Consider the following 11,543-nt stretch of genomic DNA (forward strand, 5'->3'; position numbering starts at 1 on the left):
GGTTCGAGTCTCGGTTGGTGTGACCTTTTCTCATTCTCATTGATTTCCTGATCTTTGTCGTTTAAAATTAATTACATTTCAGTATATCACAGGCCGGTTTAGAATTAATGTTCTATGCCTAATGTGTTTATATAAATATAAGTATATATCCGGAGATCCCGCTTCGTGAATAAAAAATACTGATGGATGATCCTATAGACCTATCAATTTGATCTCTGGTGCGCGTGCGTACAATTGAGGGACTAGTGCTGTTCCGCCGTACCACGCCAAGAATGTTAAAGAGTCGCTATCCAATCGGGTTTGAACTAAATTATGAAAGCCACAGTGGTCTAACGGTTAGGACATCTGTATATCAAGCATAAGGTCCGAGTTCGAATCTCAGTTGGGGCGACTTTTTCTCATTCTCACAGATTTCCACATCTTATCGTTTCAAATTAATTAATTAAATTTCATCAAGCGGTTTAGAATTAATGTTTTATATGCCTAATGTGCTCATAATATGATAATATTTGCTTATACAGCGTTTTCCCACATTGATGAAAGCGATTGACGTTATGAGTACAATGTAATAGCAGTTATATAGATCTCAATTTTGAATTTAAAATACGTAATACGTTATTTTTAAAAGTACTTTTAAACAAAAATGTCGACTTAACCAGTCTAGTTTGCGCTGGAAGAGAAATTCAGAGTAGGCTACAAAATGCATGACGATCACCCCAAATCCGGCTAGTATTTGGATTGTTAAAAAACGTGGTATCATTCTCAGACCGAAGTCCCCTTCTTTTACAACCATAGGGTCTAATAACAAATTGAAGGTACTCTGACGCTAGGTTAGCGAGACAAATATGAACATGCAAAGTGCCTTAAATTGAATTCTACAATGTAAAAGAAGCCAATGAAGTTCGAAACACTTAATGACATCTCACATAATTAGCCTTTCGGCCCGGTTGTGTAATATTTGCAGTTTTTTAACAAAGATACCAACAAATAGCGTGTTACATTAGTTCAGTCTATAAAGGGACCAGTGGCATCATTGCACGTCGTAAACTGTCTAATTCTGCATAGACCTCTCGAGACCTCTCGCTCACCCTCTAGTAAGTTTGGACGATGGATCTCGGGATGTTAAATAATAACTCGGTTAAACACATTGGGTACCATAATTATTGCAATGCTTGTTATTCGTTAAAATAAACCTAATCTTTTTATCAGTGTCTTAATTAAACTAAATAAGATGAGGAATATAACATTTTAAAGTACCATGTTTATTATTCGGGGCGTGGTGGGTCTTAGGGGTGGCGGCGTTCATTCGAGGGAGGCGTTTGTTGGTAAAATTTCATAATTAATAAATTCCTCTAGATATGAACAAACCAAGCAAAGAATTTTAAGATTAAAAAATAATTTTGTTAAAATTATAGCAGAACTTGTATTATCAAGATACTGATTTATGGTGGCCCGTGTTGAATCCACAAATGTGAACATTTGTGGTTGTTTTCACATTTGTGGGCGTTTTCACATTAATTGTAGGTCTTGGTTTTGTGTTGTTTTGTTTATGTCCTTTATTACTGTATGTTAATTTCATTGATATGTATGCTTTTGCTATTTTAGTGTTAGTCTTTGAAGTAAATGTATTTGTTAGAATGGGGCCAACCTTCAACTAGTGAAAGCTATTTTGTTTGCTCCAATTTGCTTTTCCTATTCGTGACTAAAGAGAACGTAAAAAATACAACACCGTATTTAATATAATCAAGAAGTGATAAATAAATAAACAATTCCATCAACATGCTTGGTAAATTGTAGATATAGCAGTCAATGAATTCTTCTACAAATATAACTGTGTTTGTGTTATAATACAATATTGCGTTGATACATATTATGTGGCGGGGCGTTTATTAGAGGTTGGAGGTTGAATATCTTAAAGATAGATTATAGGGAAGAGGGCGTTTATTCAAATAAATGCGGTAGGCCTAATTAGATACTAATCAATACATTATTTAGTTTAATTCAAACACCAAATAATGACAATCATCATCTTTTGAGACAGAACTTTAAACTTCACGCGTGGTCGTGAAAAAAGCGAAATACGTATGTCGCCGCCAACGGCAAACAATCGAGGAGAGCAAAATTTCGGAAGTCGCAAAGTGATTACATCAACCCGGAAGTCACTTTTATACCGCGGACGGTAGAAAAGCTACCGATAAAATAAGACATTTTGTTTAAAACCCTTTATAATAGAGTTTCTTCCTAAGAAATATGGAACAATGTCGTAATAGTATATTATAGTATAGTATATAGTATATTACGATAATATTATTATTATTACATCTGAGATAAATAAGGTATGTATCTAAGGCGAAGACCTTTACAAAAGTGTTTCCATTGTGCTCGCCTATGTCAGAATTTAGCATAATTTTTTGTATATAGTCACGCTGACATTGACCTCATGAAGCACATTTAGCTCGTAGTACCATGCACGTGCACATATAGCGCATCGCGGTGGTAAGCCGAGTCGCAAAAACATTAGTGAAACGCGCAACATTGCAGTAGTAATTATTAATTCATATAATTATGCAGACCAATTTTAAAAGCTTATGCATGGAAATAGTGTAGTTTTCTCATCATAAAGCATAATTAACAATACATTTTAGTTACAACTTATCCTTACATACATAAACTGCATTAACAAACTTGGTTCTTAATTGATATGACAATCCTTAATGCAGCTTAAAAGAAGCTATACTGGGATTGTGTGCAGTAGAATCTGACAAACGGCATGCTTCGATAACTGCTGTAAAATCAACAAGGGCTAAATTTGAACCAGAACACTTGGGTAACCCCATATTCATAACGAAGGATGTCCTGGATTATTTATCACCCTGTTTATAAATCAGATGTAATTAGAATTCTATGGACCTCAACACCATTCCTATTCTAGCTAAATTTCATTCATACTCATTGGGAATAGGCTGGTTTATTTAGCATCAGCTCAAACTTAGTGTCTTTTGACCAAAATTATCAGCATTACCGTAACCTTAAAGATGGGAGCCAATAATCAAATTTCTAACATTGTATCACCTTAAAACCTTTTTCATTGGTTTATTTATCACAAAATTATAAATGTAAATATTACAGCACAATACAATGCAAAAACAGAAAACTGAAAAAGCCACGACATATCATTCTCTAACATTCAGTGCCCTAAAGGCATATGGTAACAATGATTCGGAATCTATTACGAGAGGTGATGGACCTTTTCTTTGAACGTCAAAACAGTGCATTGGATAGGTTGGGTCCTCAGTAAAGTCTCTTATAAAAATGAATCAAATTAAGATCTGCTCAATTAAGTACTATAGGTGATGCATAACTATAACAATACGTTCCAGCTAATTCCTACATGTGTTTCCGATAAACTATAAAACAATGAATAATAAATGAGAATACTTTCAATGACAGATTTATAAAAAAAAAAGACGTATGCCTAATTTGAGGGTTAACTCGAAAAGATTTAAGTCTACGCAAAAGTAAAGCCTATTTGATACTCTCACAGTAATGGGGTCGTACCATTTAAGATCACTGGTGATTTATTTGCAATCTCAACTTCAAAGTGGGTACCGTACCGTATTTCATTTTTAGGTGATTTTCCTTTTTTTTTGTGGGTTACTGTATGGGTTGAAAATACTGTATGGGTTGAAAAAGGTAATAAAATGTTAGTTTATTAGTATATAGAGTAATGCAAACCATAATAGTAGGCAATACAGACAATACCACAGTACGCGTGTGATGAAGTGGAACTAATTCGTCTTAAAAATACTAGTTTAAAAATATCATAATTAAACTCAACCTTTTAAATATCTGATAATTAGAGCTGTGCGCGCGCAAATTAACAATTTAAATGAATATTTATTTACTAAAGCTAACATTATGTTTTCTATTCGAGAAACATTGTTGTTATGGGAACACACTAAGTGGTTGGTGTAACTTCACACTAACGATATATTGAAACATTATGTCAATTAGTCTCCTTTACATAGACCTCTGTCATATCCGATGATTTGAAATTCAGATAGTTTTAGTATTGATATTTTGTTACTGAGGTATAGTAGTATGCTACATGCAAAGTGGATTGTTGAACATTTTAATTTATTGATGATAAAAAGATATTATTATTATTGTAACCGAATTAGACATACGATGAATTTAAATCAGTTTTTGCATCATGTTATGAGGTATAGTAGTATTATATTATTATTGTAACCGAATTAACATTTTTAAAGTTTTATAGAATACAAATACTGGTTCGTAATGTCCGACACTCTGCACTAAACATGGCCATGCATTTATTACTAAACATTGTATTACATTGACATGTCAGAATGTTATAATGTACTTGGTATCGAAACTATACTAAATGATCAAAAGATGACACACACTTTTGTCAAATCATATCCTGTTTTGTATCGTTGAATAGATTTAAACTATGAAATTATTTTAACAATAATATTATTTGTACATTATAAACGATGTAGTCAATCTTTGTTTGTCATCGAAAGTAATGGTAAATGTATTATTTGTATAGTGTATCATATCGTTTATGAACGCGTTATAATTTTGATTCTGTTCTGGTTCGCTATGCGTAAAAGTAAAGATCAAAATAATTAAAATGTTAGAATTAATCGTGATCTTTGAAATTATAATTATGAATATTGTCTCAATGTTAATATTTAAAGTAATCTTTTCTTTATTTTATAAGGCATAAAAGGACTGTCCTTGAATTTAAATGCATAAATAAAATGACTCCCAAATATGACTGATATATTACACCCTTATCCCAGTCACGCGTAACGAGGCAGTCCACATTGTTGAAGTTAAATATTCCTTTTGCGAGAAAAGAATGTTTCTCCACAAGTTTTAGTGTTGTTGGTGCAACCCTGTGGAATAGCGTCGAGTAGGAGGAGGATAACCATCATATCCCTATGGTTATTTAAATCAGAACTTCATAGGAAGTATATTCAGCAAAATGCTATTATGTAAATGGTTTTTAACTCAATGCAGGGCCCCAATGGAAATCAGTTTTTAACTGTTTGGGCTTACCCTGGGTAAACAAAGTAATAATAATAATAATAATCTAAAACTTCAGTGTCATCCTAAAAACATCTACCCTTGTGCGTGTACTTTTCGCGGACAATATTTGGACGGTTAGCTTAGCACATAATTCTTGATTAAAAGTTTAAATTCGCGTTACAGTGTGCTGCATCGACGGTTTAAAATAACCGTTGAACAAAGGTCATGGAGCTAGATCATTACGTACTTTTCAACACGCCCGTTAATTCATAGAACAAAAGAGTCTAACACTATTATTGGGTCCTGAATTGTAGGTCCAACTTGTGAAGTTGTGTGTGTGTTACACCATGTCTTTCCACAAGAAAATATAAAGTATATGATTGCAGTACTGTATGATTGAGAATGTTTCGATGTCTCGGAAGCCTAACTAGTGTTCATTCACATTTCAACAATATTGTAGGTCCAGCTTGTACAGTAGAATATCATCTCACTGTATAAACAACAACGATTTATAACAATGACTTGACCTGTAAAATATAGGTCACAGCTTTTATTAAATGGAATTTCAAATAGAAATGGTTAGTTTAGTCAGTGTGCACTCTATACATCAAGCCTAATGTAGGCCAAATTAGCAATTAAAATGACAGCTACCTATCTCTTGTATGTATAAAACATTGAAAACTCGTGAGGTAGATTATGCTAAGCACACTTGACGTCACAGCAATTTACGGCGACGTAAATCTCCCAATATATAATATAATAATATATTATTATTATTATAAAAACTTCTATTTTATTTTTTTTAATTTTCAACCTTCCGTGGTATAGAAGTGATTTCCGGGTTGATAATGTAATTACTTTGCAACGTCCTGGTTTTTGCTCCCCTCTCCAACGTTTGCCGTTGGCGGTGACATACGTTTTGCTTTATTCATGGGCCACGCGTGAAGTTTAAGCAAAATGAAATTATATGGCAAAAAATAACGATCAAATCAATTATATTAAAAAATCAGTATATTGCAGGGGAATTGTAAAAGCAATAAATAAAATTAATATCAGAAATCGAGTAAAAATTACATAGTACGAAAGCCTAATCCTGCCACATCATAAATATAAATAATATAGCTATGTCGAAATTTCGACATAACAAAAATTAAATAAATAAAAACAACAAATACAATTGGCCTAATAGCTACTATCGAGACCTAAGAGACAAGCTCTTATTTTGAATTTAACAAATGGGCAATATGAAATTAGACAGACCCGGGTTGCTTTTGCCCATGGAGAAAGCCGTTTAAAACGTCTTCTACAATAAACGCCCGTATTCCAAAAACCTGGTCATGGTATTTCGGAATTGTTTAAACTTAAATTGAAAAATATTGATTTGCCTAATGCCGTAGTGGGTTTTCCATCCAATCCTATCAAACCGTATGACCACTTTACTGGTAGAGGTATTGTTTCAGTAGATGGGATTGGATTGGACTCGCAAAGTCTGTTATTGAAAGGTACCACCATTCTCCTGTCTGACGAAACGTTTACAGGGGTTATTTACGGTTGTTAAAGGCATAGTGTCCCACTCCACAGGATTAAATTGCGTTCCGAGTTAGTTACATGACTATTTGCCTGTTGGGAGGAACATCTCCCTTTTGCTCGGTAAAGATTTAGCGGGAAGTAGGGTCACTCCAGTACAGCCTATTGTCACAAATAAACCCCAAATTGTAGAAAGCACAAAGAATCTTCCTTGTTGACGAATTTCCTAATATTTGTCCTGCCTGTGCAGTTACGCGATCGATGAGTTTATCACGCAACCAAGTTAATATTGATTTATGTCGTACATTTTTGGACACAAAATTGCAGTCAAAGACTGTTTAAAATGTATTTCCTAGCTTGCCTTTAGACCTAAAAACTTGTATACACGCTGATTATGACATTTCGGGTACGCCCATTGGTTCCTTTTCCAATCCGATATTTTTATGCGTAAAGGGCGCCTACCTGAGGCTCCCGCAGATAGGGATTTGAGGGTCATTTACCAGATTGTAAATCCAATCTGTTATAGAAACAGTTTGTTGCAATTAGCCCACGATCACAATCTTTCCGGTCATATTAATTTGTGTAATACTTACAATGTCCTGAAGATCCACTTTACCACCTGCCTTGAGCAAAAGGAAGCAAATATCTGTGTGGCCGCTTTCTGCAGCGAAAATTAAAGGTGACGATCCATCCTAAAATATTACAAACATAGTATTGTTCAATCTACAGCAAAATATTTAATATTGTACTAAATCAATTAGATGTGATCAATTAAACGTATTTAAATAATACAACATTGTTAAATTCAATAACGAGTATTAACATTTGATAATGTATTGTATCGTATGCATTTGCTTGTATAATAATTGTATAGTACTGTAGGCAAAACAAATAAGTGTTTCTTTGCCTGAAATTTAAACACATTATCCGGTAGTGCTAACTAGTCTCAGTGTAATTATGATAAAGTGGCGTTTGAACTGACAGTTACAGCTAAAAATATATCCAGGCTCCAAATTCTGTTCAGATAACACATTTCGACTGCTAAATTCTTACTATTGGTTTCATTTTACCGTTACTTGGAGGGAATACGTTTTTTGAAAATGTTTTAAAATCAAATGGAAATCTCGATTCATATCCATTTATTGTACCATTTGCATAAAATACAGTGTTGCTCTGTAAGGCACAATACAATACAAAAAAACCCCCAGAAAAGTGAAATTCTCTAACAACCAGTGCGCTAAAGGCATATGGTTACAATGATTACGGAATCTATTACGAGAGGTGATGGAACTTTTCTTAGAACGTCAAAATAGTGCATTGGATAGGTTGAATGTGTTTCCTCAGTAAAGTATCCTATAAAAATAATCAAATTGAGTTCAATTCTAAGTACTTTAGTTCTATACGTGAAGCATAATTAACAATACATTTGAGTTCCAACTTATCCAACATTTGGTCCCGGTAAACCATACAGCAATGCTAAAAGTGAGAATACTTTCAATGACAGATTTATTACAAAAAAGACATATGCCTAATGTGAGGGTTAACTTAAAATCTATGCAAAAAGTAAATTCATTGAGTTATTTTGGTCGTGCCATTTAAGATTTATTCCATTAGTGATTTATTTACAATCCCATTTTCAGAGTGGGTACCTTATTTCATATTGTTAGGTGATTTTACGTTATCAAATGTCGTCATTATTTTGGAGTGTTTTCACCTGCTTTGATAGAGACAATACTGTAATCGGTTGAAAACGATTGGTCGTAACATTAGTTTATTAGTATTAGTGTACTGAACACCATAATAGTAGGTAAAATGTGTAATTCCTAAAAACGTACAGTATCAATAATGTAGTATATTATACATTTTGAAATGATAATAACCGTGCCTAATTTTAGACAGCATTCAGGCGAAAGCAACTTAGCTTCTTTAAAAAAAAGTTGACAATACCACAGTACGCATTTGGTGAAGTGGAACTAATTCGCCTTAAAAATACTAATTTAAAAATATCATAATTCAACTCAACCTATTAAATATCTGATAATCAGAGCTGTGAGCGCGTGCAAATTAACCATCTAAATGAATATTTATTTACTAAAGTTAACAGTATGTTTTCTATTCGAGAAACGTTGTTGTTATGAGACCACACTAAGTGGTTGGTGTTACTTCACACTAACGATATATTGAAACATTATTTTAATTAGTCTCCTTTACACAGACCTTTGTCATATGCAATGATTTGAAATTCAGATAGTTTTAGTATTGATATTTTGTTACTGAGGTATAGTAGTATGCTACATGCAAAGTGGATTGTTGAACATTTTAATTTATTGATGATAAAAAGATATTATTATTGTTGTAACCGAATTAGTCATGACATACGATGAATTTAAATCAGTTTTTGCATCATGTTATGAGGTATAGTAGTATTATATTATTATTGTAACCGAATTAACATTTTTAAAGTTTTATAGAATACAAATACTGGTTCGTAATGTCCGACACTCCACACTAAACATGGCCATGCATTTAATACTAAACATTGTATTACATTAACATGTCATGTTGGTATCGAAACTATACTAAATGACCAAAAGGTGACATACACTTTTGTCAAATCTTATCCTGTTTTGTATCGTTGGATAGATTTGAACTATGAAATTATTTTAAAAATAATATTATTTGTACATTATAAACGATGTAGTCATTCTTTGTTTGTCATTGAAAGTAATGGTATATGTATAATTTGTATAGTGTCCCATATCGTTTATGAACGCGTTATAATGTTGATTCTGTTCTGGTTCGCTATGTGTAAAAATGAAGATCAAAATAATTAAAATGTTAGATTTAATCGTAATCTTTTCTTTATATTTTATGTCATTTGACCCAAGCCTAAATAATATGAAAGTAATCTATAGAAAATAAATAGTACATATCTATAATCCGAATGTGGATATTGGTATAATATGAATAATTAAATGACTTTCTTTCTGGGCTTCCGATACAAGTGAAGTAGACATTATTTTATTATTACCAACAGTAGTAACGTTCTACCGCTAATTTTATTGAAGATAATCATGTTACTACTAATCACCAACCATAACATCGTTGATAGAGAACCAGATGTAAACAACAGATGCATCAGAGGCCATTGGATCCGACGACGAGGAACCCAAACCATCAACAGAGACGAAATCGCCCACCAGTCACGTGAATGAACCTGTCATATCTTCTGAAGGATCTGTCTGAGAAGGACAGCGAAACTGCCAAGCAGGTTAGTTTCACTAATTGGGTTTTTTTTTTCGAAAAGAATTAATAATTCACATGCCGTATCGTTACATAAAATAAAGAGTGTACATAATCTTCGGGAAGTAATTATTTCATTAACATGCATAGGGTCTAGGCTAACACAAAAATCTGAAAAGAGGCCTAGAAATCAATATAGGGGAAGTGGAATGCTACCGGTAGTCAACATAGCCATATATTCTATTTAATCCCTTCTGATCACTCTAAGTTTTTTTGCATAAACTACACCCCACTTCAAGTCGTCTTCTAATACTAATACCGGTACGTGTAATTTTCACATGATATCCAGCTCGCTAGACCGAATTGACCAAATTCGCTTCACTTCCTATAAAAATCATGTCTACTATTCTGTTGTACCATGATACTATGATACATTTCAAACATTCTTGTTTTGAAGATGTCGATATCTTGTCGCCTCTGCTTATCATTACTGGCTCAAAATAATCCACGTCAACATTGGCAAATGGTGGTGTATCGAATGTTTTGACTTAGTTTTATCTTTTCCATGTATATTTAATAAGCGTTTTCTCTGTTTATCCAGTAAGATTTATTCAGCTTTGTTGGCATGATACTTTGATCACTGTGACCATAATTCAAATGAGTATCTTGAATAATGAAATCAGCAATAGTTGGTCCCAAAGAAATGAAAAATAGTTGCTTTTTAATAGGCTGGAATTGCTTTTACAGCCACAAAATCTGTCAGTACTAGGCTTGATGGTGAAATAATGCAACTTATGCGACAACGTGATTGCACGCATAAAAAGGCTAAACAATCTGGTTTTGGAAATAGATTGAAACACCTACAAAACGTTACGGAATATCGTGACTGATAAAATCCGAACCAAAAAAGTGAATATTTTAAATCAACCATCGAAAATAGCAAAGGTGATTCGTCAATGCTATGGAAGAAACTAAAAGAGGTCCTTCCAAGCAATAAAAAATCAGCCCCAAATTGTATTATTTCCAATAATGGAATTACTATCAACAATCCTGACGACATTGCTGATATATTGAATGAACATTTCTCCACAATCGGTGAACGTATGGCAAATGCAACAACCAGTAGTATATTTGAATCAAACCAAAACGTCTCTGAGTCAAATTCACTCGAACAATGTATATTGCCAGACATCACAGAAGAATTTGTTCAAAGTCAAATATTAGTAATGTCTGCTGGTAAAGCAACAGGTCCAGACGACGTTAGTGTAAAAATGCTGAAACTAGCTTACCCACACGTGACAAAGTCATTAACCCATGTCCTAAACCTATCAATACGATGCGGACATTACATTTCAGAGTGGAAAAAGGCCTCTGTTACACCTATTCACAAAGGAGGAGACAAAAGTAACACTAATAATTATAGACCAATTTCCATCCTACCAAAGGTTTCACACATTTTAGAAAGGTGGGTGCATTCGGCCGTTCATTCGTACCTTGATGTGAACAAGCTGATCCCATCTTGTCAATCAGGGTTTGAACCGTTTCATTCAACTGAAAAAACGCTACATGACTTAAAGATATATTGTCCCCCTAAAAAAATATTTTTTTAAATTTTTTTGTTGAATATGTTATTTTAATGTCACATAATAGTTATTCAATCTCACAAAAAATTGGGTCTGAAAAAAATTTATTTACCTGAGAAAAATGTAATTTAA

Source organism: Antedon bifida, chromosome 5 (genome assembly GCF_963402885.1).
Source record: "Antedon bifida chromosome 5, ecAntBifi1.1, whole genome shotgun sequence".
Taxonomy (NCBI): domain Eukaryota; kingdom Metazoa; phylum Echinodermata; class Crinoidea; order Comatulida; family Antedonidae; genus Antedon; species Antedon bifida.